Source organism: Heterodontus francisci, chromosome 3 (assembly GCF_036365525.1).
Source record: "Heterodontus francisci isolate sHetFra1 chromosome 3, sHetFra1.hap1, whole genome shotgun sequence".
Taxonomy (NCBI): Eukaryota; Metazoa; Chordata; class Chondrichthyes; order Heterodontiformes; family Heterodontidae; genus Heterodontus; species Heterodontus francisci.
The window spans coordinates 182,018,549-182,031,311 of NC_090373.1; positions in this window are offsets into that span (position 1 = coordinate 182,018,549).

A 12,763-nucleotide genomic window follows, 5' to 3' on the forward strand; every position below is an offset into this window, starting at 1 on the left:
GTTTGGCATTGGGGTGTAATGCCAGGCGGGAGCAGTTTGGTATTGGTGTGTGATGCCGGGCGGGCGCAGTTTGGTCCCGGGCGGGAGAAGTTTGGTATCGGGGTGTGATGCAGGGCGGGAGCAGTTTGGTATCGGGGTGTGATGCCGGCCGGGTGCGGTTTGGTATCGGGGTGTGATGCCGGGCGGAAGAGGTTTGGTGCCGGGCCGGAGCGTTTTTCTATCAGGGTGTGATGCCGGGCGGGCGCAGTTTGGTGCCGGGCGGGAGCGGTTTAGTATCGGGGTGGGATGCCGGGCGGCAGCAGTTTGGTGCTGGGCGCGAGCGGGTTGGTTTCGGGGTGTGATGCTCGGCAGGAGCAGTTTGGTATCGGGGTGTGATGCGGGGCGAGAGCAGTTTGGTATCGGGGTGTGATGCCTGGCGGGAGCCGTTTGGTGCTGGGCGGGAGCAGTTTGGTATCGGGGTGTGATGCCGGGCAGGAGCAGTTTGGTGCCGGGCGTGAGCAGTTTGGTAGGAGGCTGTGATGCCGGAGGGACCAGTTTGGTGCTGGGCGGGAGCCGTTTGGTATCGGGGTGTAATGCCGGGCGGGAGCGGTTTGGTATCAGGGTGTGTTGCCAGGCGGGAGCAGTTTGGTGCCGGGCGGGAGCAGTTTGGTATCGGGGTGTGATGCCGGGCGGGAGCAGTTTGGTATCCGGGTGTGATGCCCGGAGGGATCAGTTTGGTGCTCGGTGGGAGCGGTTTGGTATTGGTGTGTGATGCCGGGCGGGAGCAGTTTGGTGCCGGGCGGGAGAAGTTTGGTTTCAGGGTGTGATGCCGGGCGGGAGCAGTTTGGTATCGGGGTGTGATGCCGGGCAGGAGCAGTTTGGTGCCGGGCGTGAGCAGTTTGGTAGGAGGCTGTGATGCCGGAGGGACCAGTTTGGTGCTGGGCGGGAGCCGTTTAGTATCGGGGTGTAATGCCGGGCGGGAGCGGTTTGGTATCGGGGTGTGATGCCAGGTGGGTGCAGTTTGGTGCCGGTCGGGTGTGGTTTGGTATCGGGGTGTGATGTTTGATGGGAGCAGTTTAGTGCTGGGCGGGAGCGGTTTGGTATCAGGGCGTGATGCCGGGCGGGAGCAGTTTGGTGCCTGGTGGGTGCGGCTTGGTATCGGGGTGTGATGCCGAGCGGGAGCAGTTTGGTGCTGGGCGGGTGCAGTTTGGTATCAGGTGTGAAGCCCGGACGCAGCAGTTTGGTGCTGGGCGGAAGCGGTTTGGTATCAGGGGGTGATGCCGAGCGGGAGCCGTTTGCTATCAGGGTGTGATGCCGGGTGGGAGCAGTTTGGTGCTGGGTAGGAGCTGTTTGGTATCGGGTTGTGATGCCGGGCGGGAGCAGTTTGGTGCCATGCGGGATCTGTTTAGTATCGGGGTGTAATGCCGGGCAGGAGCGGTTTGGTATCAGAGTGTGATTCCGGGCGGGTGCGGTTTGGTATCGGAGTGTGATGCCGGGCGGGAGCAGTTTGGTATCGGGGTGTGATGCCGTGCGGGAGCGGGTTGGTATTGGGCTGTGATGCCGGGCGGTAGCAGTTTGGTCCCGGGCGGGACAAGTTTGGTATTGGTGTGTGATGCCAGGCGGGAGCGGTATGGTGCTGGGCGGGAGCGGTTTGGTATCGGGGTGTGATGCCAGGCGGGAGCGGTTTGGTATCGGGATGTGATGCCGAGCGGGAGCAGTTTGGTTCCGGGCGGGAGCAGTTTGGTATCAGGTGTGAAGCCCGGAGGGAGCTGTTTGGTGCTGGGCGGGAGCGGTTTGGTATCAGGGAGTGATGCCGGGCGGGAGCAGTTTGGTGCTGGGCGGGAGCGGTTTGGTATCGGGGTGTGATGCCGGGCGGGACCAGTTTGGTGCCGGGCGTGAGCAGTTTGTTTTCGGGTTGTGATGCTGGGCAGGAGCGGTTTGGTATCAGGGTGTGTTGCCAGGCGGGAGCAGTTTGGTGCCGGGCGGGAGCAGTTTGGTATCGGGGTGTGATGCCGGGAGGGAGCGGTTTGGTATCGTGGTGTGATTCCGGGTGGGAGCAGTTTGGTACTGGGCGGGAGCAGTTTGGTATCAGGTGTGAAGCCCGGAGGGAGCTGTTTGATGCTGGGCGGGAGCGGTTTGGTACAGGGAGTGATGCCGGGCGGGAGCAGTTTGGTGCTGGGCGGGAGCGGTTTGGTATCGGGGTGTGATGTCGGGTGGGAGCAGTTTGGTGCTGGACGGGAGCGGTTTGGTATCGGGGTGTGATGCCAGGCGGGAGCGGTTTGGTATCGGGATGTGATGCCGAGCGGGAGCAGTTTGGTGCCGGGCGGGAGCAGTTTGGTATCGGGGTGTGATGCCGGCCGGGAGCGGTTTGGTATCGGGGTGTGATGCCGGCCGGGAGCGGTTTGGTATCGGGGTGTGATGCCAGGTGCGAGCAGTTTAGTGCTGGGCGGGAGCAGTTTGGTAGCAGGTGTGAAGCCCGGACGGACCAGTTTGGTGCTGGGCGGAAGCGGTTTGCTGTCAGGAGGTGATGGCGGGCGGGAGCCGTTTGCTATCAGGGTGTCATGCCGGGCGGGAGCAGTTTGGTGCTGGGTAGGAGCTGTTTGGTATCGGGGTGTGATGCCGGGCGGGAGCAGTTTGGTGCCGTGCGGGATCTGTTTAGTATCGGGGTGCAATGCCGGGTGGGAGCGGTTTGGTATCAGAGTGTGATTCCGGGCGGGAGCGGTTTGGTATCGGAGTGTGATGCCGGGCGGGAGCAGTTTGGTATCGGGGTGTGATGCCAGGCGGGAGCGGTTTGGTGCCGGGCGGGATCTGTTTGGTATCGGGGTATGATGCCGGGCGGGAGCAGTTTGGAATCGGGGTGTGATGCCCGGAAGGAGCAGTTTGGTGCCGGGCGGGGGTGGTTTGGTATCGGGGTGTGATGCCGTGCGGGAGCGGGTTGGTATTGGGCTGTGATGCCGGGCGGTATCAGTTTGGTCCCGGGCGAGAGAAGTTTGGTATTGGTGTGTGATGCCGGGCGGGTGCAGTTTGGTTCGGGCGGGTGAAGTTTGGTATCGGGGTGTGATGCCGGGCGGGAGCAGTTTGGTATCGGGGTGTGATGCCGGCCGGGAGTGGTTTGGTATCGGGGTTTGATGCCGGGTGGGAGCAGTTTGGTGCTGGGCGGGAGCGGTTTGGTATCGGGGTGTGATGCCAGGCGGGAGCGGTTTGGTATCGGGATGTGATGCCGAGCGGGAGCAGTTTGGTGCCGGGCGGGAGCAGTTTGGTATCAGGTGTGAAGCCCGGAGGGAGCTGTTTGGTGCTGGGCGGGAGCGGTTTGGTATCAGGGAGTGATGCCGGGCGGGAGCAGTTTGGTGCTGGGCGGGAGCGGTTTGGTATCGGGGTGTGATGCCGGGCGGGACCTGTTTGGTGCCGGGCGTGAGCAGTTTGTTTTCGGGGTGTGATGCTGGGCAGGAGCGGTTTGGTATCGGGGTGTAATGCCGGGCGGGAGCGGTTTGGTATCAGGTGTGAAGCCCGGAGGGAGCTGTTTGGTTCTGGGCGGGAGCGGTTTGGTATCAGGGAGTGATGCCGGGCGGGAGCAGTTTGGTGCTGGGCGGGAGCGGTTTGGTATCGGGGTGTGATGCCGGGCGGGACCAGTTTGGTGCCGGGCGTGAGCAGTTTGTTTTCGGGGTGTGATGCTGGGCAGGAGCGGTTTGGTATCAGGGTGTGTTGCCAGGCGGGAGCAGTTTGGTGCCGGGCGGGAGCAGTTTGGTATCGGGGTGTGATGCCGGGAGGGAGCGGTTTGGTATCGGGGTGTGATGCCGGGTGGGAGCAGTTTGGTACTGGGCGGGAGCAGTTTGGTATCAGGTATGAAGCCCGGAGGGAGCTGTTTGGTGCTGGGCGGGAGCGGTTTGGTATCAGGGAGTGATGCCGGGCGGGAGCATTTTGGTGCTAGACGGGAGCGGTTTGGTATCGGGGTGTGATGCCGGGCAGATGCAGTTTGGTGCCGGCCGGGTGTGGTTTGGTATCGGGGTGTGATGTCGGGTGGGAGCAGTTTGGTGCTGGGCGGGAGCGGTTTGGTATCGGGGTGTGATGCCAGGCGGGAGCGGTTTGGTATCGGGATGTGATGCCGAGCGGGAGCAGTTTGGTGCCGGGCGGGAGCAGTTTGGTATCGGGGTGTGATGCCGGCCGGGAGCGGTTTGGAATCGGGGTGTGATGCCGGCCGGGAGCGGTTTGGTATCGGGGTGTGATGCCAGGTGGGTGCAGTTTGGTGCCGGTCGGGTGTGGTTTGGTATCGGGGTGTGATGTTTGGTGGGAGCAGTTTAGTGCTGGGCGGGAGCGGTTTGGTATCAGGGCGTGATGCCGGGCGGGAGCAGTTTGGTGCCTGGTGGGTGCGGCTTGGTATCGGGGTGTGATGCTGAGCGGGAGCAGTTTGGTGCTGGGCGGGAGCAGTTTGGTATCAGGTGTGAAGCCCGGACGGAGCAGTTTGGTGCTGGGCGGAAGCGGTTTCGTATCAGGGGGTGATGGCGGGCGGGAGCCATTTGCTATCAGGGTGTGATGCCGGGCGGGAGCAGTTTGGTGCTGGGTAGGAGCTGTTTGGTATCGGGGTGTAATGCCGGGCGGGAGCGGTTTGGTATCAGAGTGTGATTCCGGGCGGGAGCGGTTAGGTATCGGAGTGTGATGCCGGGCGGGAGCAGTTTGGTATCGGGGTGTGATGCCAGGCGGGAGCGCTTTGGTGCCGGGCGGGATCTGTTTGGTATCGGGGTATGATGCCGGGCGGGAGCAGTTTGGAATCGGGGTGTGATGCCCGGAAGGAGCAGTTTGGTGCCGGGCGGGGGTGGTTTGGTATCGGGGTCTGATGCCGTGCGGGAGCGGGTTGGTATTGGGCTGTGATGCCGGGCGGTATTAGTTTGGTCCCGGGCGGGAGAAGTTTGGTATCGGGGTGTGATGCCGGGCGGGAGCAGTTTGGTATCGGGGTGTGTTGCCGGCCGGGAACGATTTGGTATAGGGGTGTGATGCCGGGCGGGACCAGTTTGGTGCCGGGCGTGAGCAGTTTGTTTTCGGGGTGTGATGCTGGGCAGGAGCGGTTTGGTATCAGGGTGTGTTGCCAGGCGGGAGCAGTTTGGTGCCGGGCGGGAGCAGTTTGGTATCGGGGTGTGATGCCGGGAGGGAGCGGTTTGGTATCGGGGTGTGATGCCGGGTGGGAGCAGTTTGGTACTGGGCGGGAGCAGTTTGGTATCAGGTATGAAGCCCGGAGGGAGCTGTTTGGTGCTGGGCGGGAGCGGTTTGGTATCAGGGAGTGATGCCGGGCGGGAGCAGTTTGGTGCTGGACGGGAGCGGTTTGGTATCGGGGTGTGATGCCGGGCAGATGCAGTTTGGTGCCGGCCGGGTGTGGTTTGGTATCGGGGTGTGATGTCGGGTGGGAGCAGTTTGGTGCTGGGCGGGAGCGGTTTGGTATCGGGATGTGATGCCAGGCGGGAGCGGTTTGGTATCGGGATGTGATGCCAAGCGGGAGCAGTTTGGTGCCGGGCGGGAGCAGTTTGGTATCGGGGTGTGATGCCGGCCGGGAGCGGTTTGGTATCGGGGTGTGATGCCGGCCGGGAGCGGTTTGGTATCGGGGTGTGATGCCAGGTGGGTGCAGTTTGGTGCCGGTCGGGTGTGGTGTGGTATCGGGGTCTGATGTTTGGTGGGAGCAGTTTAGTGCTGGGTGGGAGCGGTTTGGTATCAGGGCGTGATGCCGGGCGGGAGCAGTTTGGTGCCTGGTGGGTGCGGCTTGGTATCGGGGTGTGATGCTGAGCGGGAGCAGTTTGGTGCTGGGCGGGAGCAGTTTGGTATCAGGTGTGAAGCCCGGACGGAGCAGTTTGGTGCTGGGCGGAAGCGGTTTTGTATCAGGGGGTGATGGCAGGCGGGAGCCATTTGCTATCAGGGTGTGATGCCGGGCGGGAGCAGTTTGGTGCTGGGTAGGAGCTGTTTGGTATCGGGGTGTGATGCCGGGCGGGAGCAGTTTGGTGCCGTGCGGGATCTGTTTAGTATCGGGGTGTAATGCCGGGCGGGAGCGGTTTGGTATCAGAGTGTGATTCCGGGCGGGAGCGGTTAGGTATCGGAGTGTGATGCCGGGCGGGAGCAGTTTGGTATCGGGGTGTGATGCCAGGCGGGAGCGCTTTGGTGCCGGGCGGGATCTGTTTGGTATCGGGGTATGATGCCGGGCGGGAGCAGTTTGGAATCGGGGTGTGATGCCCGGAAGGAGCAGTTTGGTGCCGGGCGGGGGTGGTTTGGTATCGGGGTGTGATGCCGTGCGGGAGCGGGTTGGTATTGGGCTGTGATGCCGGGCGGTATCAGTTTGGTCCCGGGCGGGAGAAGTTTGGTATCGGAGTGTGATGCCGGGCGGGAGCAGTTTGGTATCGGGGTGTGATGCCGGCCGGGAGCGGTTTGGTATCGGGGTTTGATGCCGGGCAGATGCAGTTTGGTGCCGGCCGGGTGTGGTTTGGTATCGGGGTGTGATGTCGGGTGGGAGCAGTTTGGTGCTGGGCGGGAGCGGTTTGGTATCGGGATGTGATGCCAGGCGGGAGCGGTTTGGTATCGGGATGTGATGCCGAGCGGGAGCAGTTTGGTGCCGGGCGGGAGCAGTTTGGTATCGGGGTGTGATGCCGGCCGGGAGCGGTTTGGTATCGGGGTGTGATGCCGGCCGGGAGCGGTTTGGTATCGGGGTGTGATGCCAGGTGGGTGCAGTTTGGTGCCGGTCGGGTGTGGTTTGGTATCGGGGTGTGATGTTTGGTGGGAGCAGTTTAGTGCTGGGCGGGAGCGGTTTGGTATCAGGGCGTGATGCCGGGCGGGAGCAGTTTGGTGCCTGGTGGGTGCGGCTTGGTATCGGGGTGTGATGCTGAGCGGGAGCAGTTTGGTGCTGGGCGGGAGCAGTTTGGTATCAGGTGTGAAGCCCGGACGGAGCAGTTTGGTGCTGGGCGGGAGCGGTTTGGTATCAGGGAGTGCTGCCGGGCAGGAGCAGTTTGGTGCTGGGCGGGAGCGGTTTGGTATCGGGGTGTGATGCCGGGCGAGACCAGTTTGGTGCCGGGCGTGAGCAGTTTGTTTTCGGGTTGTGATGCTGGGCAGGAGCGGTTTGGTATCAGGGTGTGTTGCCAGGCGGGAGCAGTTTGGTGCCGGGCGGGAGCAGTTTGGTATCGGGGTGTGATGCCGGGAGGGAGCGGTTTGGTATCGTGGTGTGATTCCGAGTGGGAGCAGTTTGGTACTGGGCGGGAGCAGTTTGGTATCAGGTGTGAAGCCCGGAGGGAGCTGTTTGGTGCTGGGCGGGAGCGGTTTGGTACAGGGAGTGATGCCGGGCGGGGGCAGTTTGGTGCTGGGCGGGAGCGGTTTGGTATCGGGGTGTGATGCCGGGCAGATGCAGTTTGGTGCCGGCCGGGTGTGGTTTGGTATCGGGGTGTGATGCCGAGCGGGAGCAGTTTGGTGCCGGGCGGGAGAAGTTTGGTATCGGGGTGTGATGCCGGCCGGGAGCGGTTTGGTATCGGGGTGTGATGCCTGCCGGGAGCGGTTTGGTATCGGGGTGTGATGCCAGGCGGGAGCGGTTTGGTATCGGGATGTGATGCCGAGCGGGAGCAGTTTGGTGCCGGGCGGGAGCAGTTTGGTATCGGGGTGTGATGCCGGCCGGGAGCGGTTTGGTATCGGGGTGTGATGCCGGCCGGGAGCGGTTTGGTATCGGGGTGTGATGCCAGGTGGGTGCAGTTTGGTGCCGGTCGGGTGTGGTGTGGTATCGGGGTGTGATGTTTGGTGGGAGCAGTTTAGTGCTGGGCGGGAGCAGTTTGGTATCAGGTGTGAAGCCCGGACGGAGCAGTTTGGTGCTGGGCGGAAGCGGTTTCGTATCAGGGGGTGATGGCAGGCGGGAGCCATTTGCTATCAGGGTGTGATGCCGGGCGGGAGCAGTTTGGTGCTGGGTAGGAGCTGTTTGGTATCGGGGTGTGATGCCGGGCGGGAGCAGTTTGGTGCCGTGCGGGATCTGTTTAGTATCGGGGTGTAATGCCGGGCGGGAGCGGTTTGGTATCAGAGTGTGATTCCGGGCGGGAGCGGTTAGGTATCGGAGTGTGATGCCGGGCGGGAGCAGTTTGGTATCGGGGTGTGATGCCAGGTGGGAGCGCTTTGGTGCCGGGCGGGATCTGTTTGGTATCGGGGTATGATGCCGGGCGGGAGCAGTTTGGAATCGGGGTGTGATGCCCGGAAGGAGCAGTTTGGTGCCGGGCGGGGGTGGTTTGGTATCGGGGTGTGATGCCGTGCGGGAGCGGGTTGGTATTGGGCTGTGATGCCGGGCGGTATCAGTTTGGTCCCGGGCGGGAGAAGTTTGGTATCGGGGTGTGATGCCGGGCGGGAGCAGTTTGGTATCGGGGTGTGATGCCGGCCGGGAGCGGTTTGGTATCGGGGTTTGATGCCGGGCAGATGCAGTTTGGTGCCGGCCGGGTGTGGTTTGGTATCGGGGTGTGATGTCGGGTGGGAGCAGTTTGGTGCTGGGCGGGAGCGGTTTGGTATCGGGGTGTGATGCCGGGCAGATGCAGTTTGGTGCCGGCCGGGTGTGGTTTGGTATCGGGGTGTGATGTCGGGTGGGAGCAGTTTGGTGCTGGGCGGGAGCGGTTTGGTATCGGGATGTGATGCCAGGCGGGAGCGGTTTGGTATCGGGATGTGATGCCGAGCGGGAGCAGTTTGGTGCCGGGCGGGAGCAGTTTGGTATCGGGGTGTGATGCCGGCCGGGAGCGGTTTGGTATCGGGGTGTGATGCCGGCCGGGAGCGGTTTGGTATCGGGGTGTGATGCCAGGTGGGTGCAGTTTGGTGCCGGTCGGGTGTGGTTTGGTATCGGGGTGTGATGTTTGGTGGGAGCAGTTTAGTGCTGGGAGGGAGCGGTTTGGTATCAGGGCGTGATGCCGGGCGGGAGCAGTTTGGTGCCTGGTGGGTGCGGCTTGGTATCGGGGTGTGATGCTGAGCGGGAGCAGTTTGGTGCTGGGCGGGAGCAGTTTGGTATCAGGTGTGAAGCCCGGACGGAGCAGTTTGGTGCTGGGCGGGAGCGGTTTGGTATCAGGGAGTGCTGCCGGGCGGGAGCAGTTTGGTGCTGGGCGGGAGCGGTTTGGTATCGGGGTGTGATGCCGGGCGGGACCTGTTTGGTGCCGGGCGTGAGCAGTTTGTTTTCGGGGTGTGATGCTGGACAGGAGCGGTTTGGTATCGGGGTGTAATGCCGGGCGGGAGCGGTTTGGTATCAGGTGTGAAGCCCGGAGGGAGCTGTTTGGTGCTGGGCGGGAGCGGTTTGGTATCAGGGAGTGATGCCGGGCGGGAGCAGTTTGGTGCTGGGCGGGAGCGGTTTGGTATCGGGGTGTGATGCCGGGCGGGACCAGTTTGGTGCCGGGCGTGAGCAGTTTGTTTTCGGGTTGTGATGCTGGGCAGGAGCGGTTTGGTATCAGGGTGTGTTGCCAGGCGGGAGCAGTTTGGTGCCGGGCGGGAGCAGTTTGGTATCGGGGTGTGATGCCGGGAGGGAGCGGTTTGGTATCGTGGTGTGATTCTGGGTGGGAGCAGTTTGGTACTGGGCGGGAGCAGTTTGGTATCAGGTGTGAAGCCCGGAGGGAGCTGTTTGGTGCTGGCCGGGACTTGTTTGGTACAGGGAGTGATGCCGGGCGGGAGCAGTTTGGTGCTGGGCGGGAGCGGTTTGGTATCGGGGTGTGATGCCGGGCAGATGCAGTTTGGTGCCGGCCGGGTGTGGTTTGGTATCGGGGTGTGATGTCGGGTGGGAGCAGTTTGGTGCTGGACGGGAGCGGTTTGGTATCGGGGTGTGATGCCAGGCGGGAGCGGTTTGGTATCGGGATGTGATGCCGAGCGGGAGCAGTTTGGTGCCGGGCGGGAGCAGTTTGGTATCGGGGTGTGATGCCGGCCGGGAGCGATTTGGTATCGGGGTGTGATGCCGGCCGGGAGCGGTTTGGTATCGGGGTGTGATGCCAGGTGCGAGCAGTTTAGTGCTGGGCGGGAGCAGTTTGGTAGCAGGTGTGAAGCCCGGACGGACCAGTTTGGTGCTGGGCGGAAGCGGTTTGCTGTCAGGGGGTGATGGCAGGCGGGAGCCGTTTGCTATCAGGGTGTGATGCCGGGCGGGAGCAGTTTGGTGCTGGGTAGGAGCTGTTTGGTATCGGGGTGTGATGCCGGGCGGGAGCAGTTTGGTGCCGTGCGGGATCTGTTTAGTATCGGGGTGCAATGCCGGGTGGGAGCGGTTTGGTATCAGAGTGTGATTCCGGGCGGGAGCGGTTTGGTATCGGAGTGTGATGCCGGGCGGGAGCAGTTTGGTATCGGGGTGTGATGCCAGGCGGGAGCGGTTTGGTGCCGGGCGGGATCTGTTTGGTATCGGGGTATGATGCCGGGCGGGAGCAGTTTGGAATCGGGGTGTGATGCCCGGAAGGAGCAGTTTGGTGCCGGGCGGGGGTGGTTTGGTATCGGGGTGTGATGCCGTGCGGGAGCGGGTTGGTATTGGGCTGTGATGCCGGGCGGGTGCAGTTTGGTTCGGGCGGGTGAAGTTTGGTATCGGGGTGTGATGCCGGGCGGGAGCAGTTTGGTATCGGGGTGTGATGCCGGCCGGGAGCGGTTTGGTATCGGGGTTTGATGCCGGGCAGATGCAGTTTGGTGCCGGCCGGGTGTGGTTTGGTATCGGGGTGTGATGTCGGGTGGGAGCAGTTTGGTGCTGGGCGGGAGCGGTTTGGTATCGGGGTGTGATGCCAGGCGGGAGCGGTTTGGTATCGGGATGTGATGCCGAGCGGGAGCAGTTTGGTGCCGGGCGGGAGCAGTTTGGTATCAGGTGTGAAGCCCGGAGGGAGCTGTTTGGTGCTGGGCGGGAGCGGTTTGGTATCAGGGAGTGATGCCGGGCGGGAGCAGTTTGGTGCTGGGCGGGAGCGGTTTGGTATCGGGGTGTGATGCCAGGCGGGACCTGTTTGGTGCCGGGCGTGAGCAGTTTGTTTTCGGGGTGTGATGCTGGACAGGAGCGGTTTGGTATCGGGGTGTAATGCCGGGCGGGAGCGGTTTGGTATCAGGTGTGAAGCCCGGTGGGAGCTGTTTGGTTCTGGGCGGGAGCGGTTTGGTATCAGGGAGTGATGCCGGGCGGGAGCAGTTTGGTGCTGGGCGGGAGCGGTTTGGTATCGGGGTGTGATGCCGGGCGGGACCAGTTTGGTGCCGGGCGTGAGCAGTTTGTTTTCGGGGTGTGATGCTGGGCAGGAGCGGTTTGGTATCAGGGTGTGTTGCCAGGCGGGAGCAGTTTGGTGCCAGGCGGGAGCAGTTTGGTATCGGGGTGTGATGCCGGGAGGGAGCGGTTTGGTATCGGGGTGTGATGCCGGGTGGGAGCAGTTTGGTACTGGGCGGGAGCAGTTTGGTATCAGGTATGAAGCCCGGAGGGAGCTGTTTGGTGCTGGGCGGGAGCGGTTTGGTATCAGGGAGTGATGCCGGGCGGGAGCATTTTGGTGCTGGACGGGAGCGGTTTGGTATCGGGGTGTGATGCCGGGCAGATGCAGTTTGGTGCCGGCCGGGTGTGGTTTGGTATCGGGGTGTGATGTCGGGTGGGAGCAGTTTGGTGCTGGGCGGGAGCGGTTTGGTATCGGGGTGTGATGCCAGGCGGGAGCGGTTTGGTATCGGGATGTGATGCCGAGCGGGAGCAGTTTGGTGCCGGGCGGGAGCAGTTTGGTATCGGGGTGTGATGCAGGCCGGGAGCGGTTTGGTATCGGGGTGTGATGCCGGCCGGGAGCGGTTTGGTATCGGGGTGTGATGCCAGGTGGGTGCAGTTTGGTGCCGGTCGGGTGTGGTTTGGTATCGGGGTGTGATGTTTGGTGGGAGCAGTTTAGTGCTGGGCGGGAGCGGTTTGGTATCAGGGCGTGATGCCGGGCGGGAGCAGTTTGGTGCCTGGTGGGTGCGGCTTGGTATCGGGGTGTGATGCTGAGCGGGAGCAGTTTGGTGCTGGGCGGGAGCAGTTTGGTATCAGGTGTGAAGCCCGGACGGAGCAGTTTGGTGCTGGGCGGAAGCGGTTTCGTATCAGGGGGTGATGGCGGGCGGGAGCCATTTGCTATCAGGGTGTGATGCCGGGCGGGAGCAGTTTGGTGCTGGGTAGGAGCTGTTTGGTATCGGGGTGTGATGCCGGGCGGGAGCAGTTTGGTGCCGTGCGGGATCTGTTTAGTATCGGGGTGTAATGCCGGGCGGGAGCGGTTTGGTATCAGAGTGTGATTCCGGGCGGGAGCGGTTAGGTATCGGAGTGTGATGCCGGGCGGGAGCAGTTTGGTATCGGGGTGTGATGCCAGGCGGGAGCGCTTTGGTGCCGGGCGGGATCTGTTTGGTATCGGGGTATGATGCCGGGCGGGAGCAGTTTGGAATCGGGGTGTGATGCCCGGAAGGAGCAGTTTGGTGCCGGACGGGGGTGGTTTGGTATCGGGGTCTGATGCCGTGCGGGAGCGGGTTGGTATTGGGCTGTGATGCCGGGCGGTATTAGTTTGGTCCCGGGCGGGAGAAGTTTGGTATCGGGGTGTGATGCCGGGCGGGAGCAGTTTGGTATCGGGGTGTGATGCCGGCCGGGAACGATTTGGTATAGGGGTGTGATGCCGGGCGGGACCAGTTTGGTGCCGGGCGTGAGCAGTTTGTTTTCGGGGTGTGATGCTGGGCAGGAGCGGTTTGGTATCAGGGTGTGTTGCCAGGCGGGAGCAGTTTGGTGCCGGGCGGGAGCAGTTTGGTATCGGGGTGTGATGCCGGGAGGGAGCGGTTTGGTATTGGGGTGTGATGCCGGGTGGGAGCAGTTTGGTACTGGGCGGGA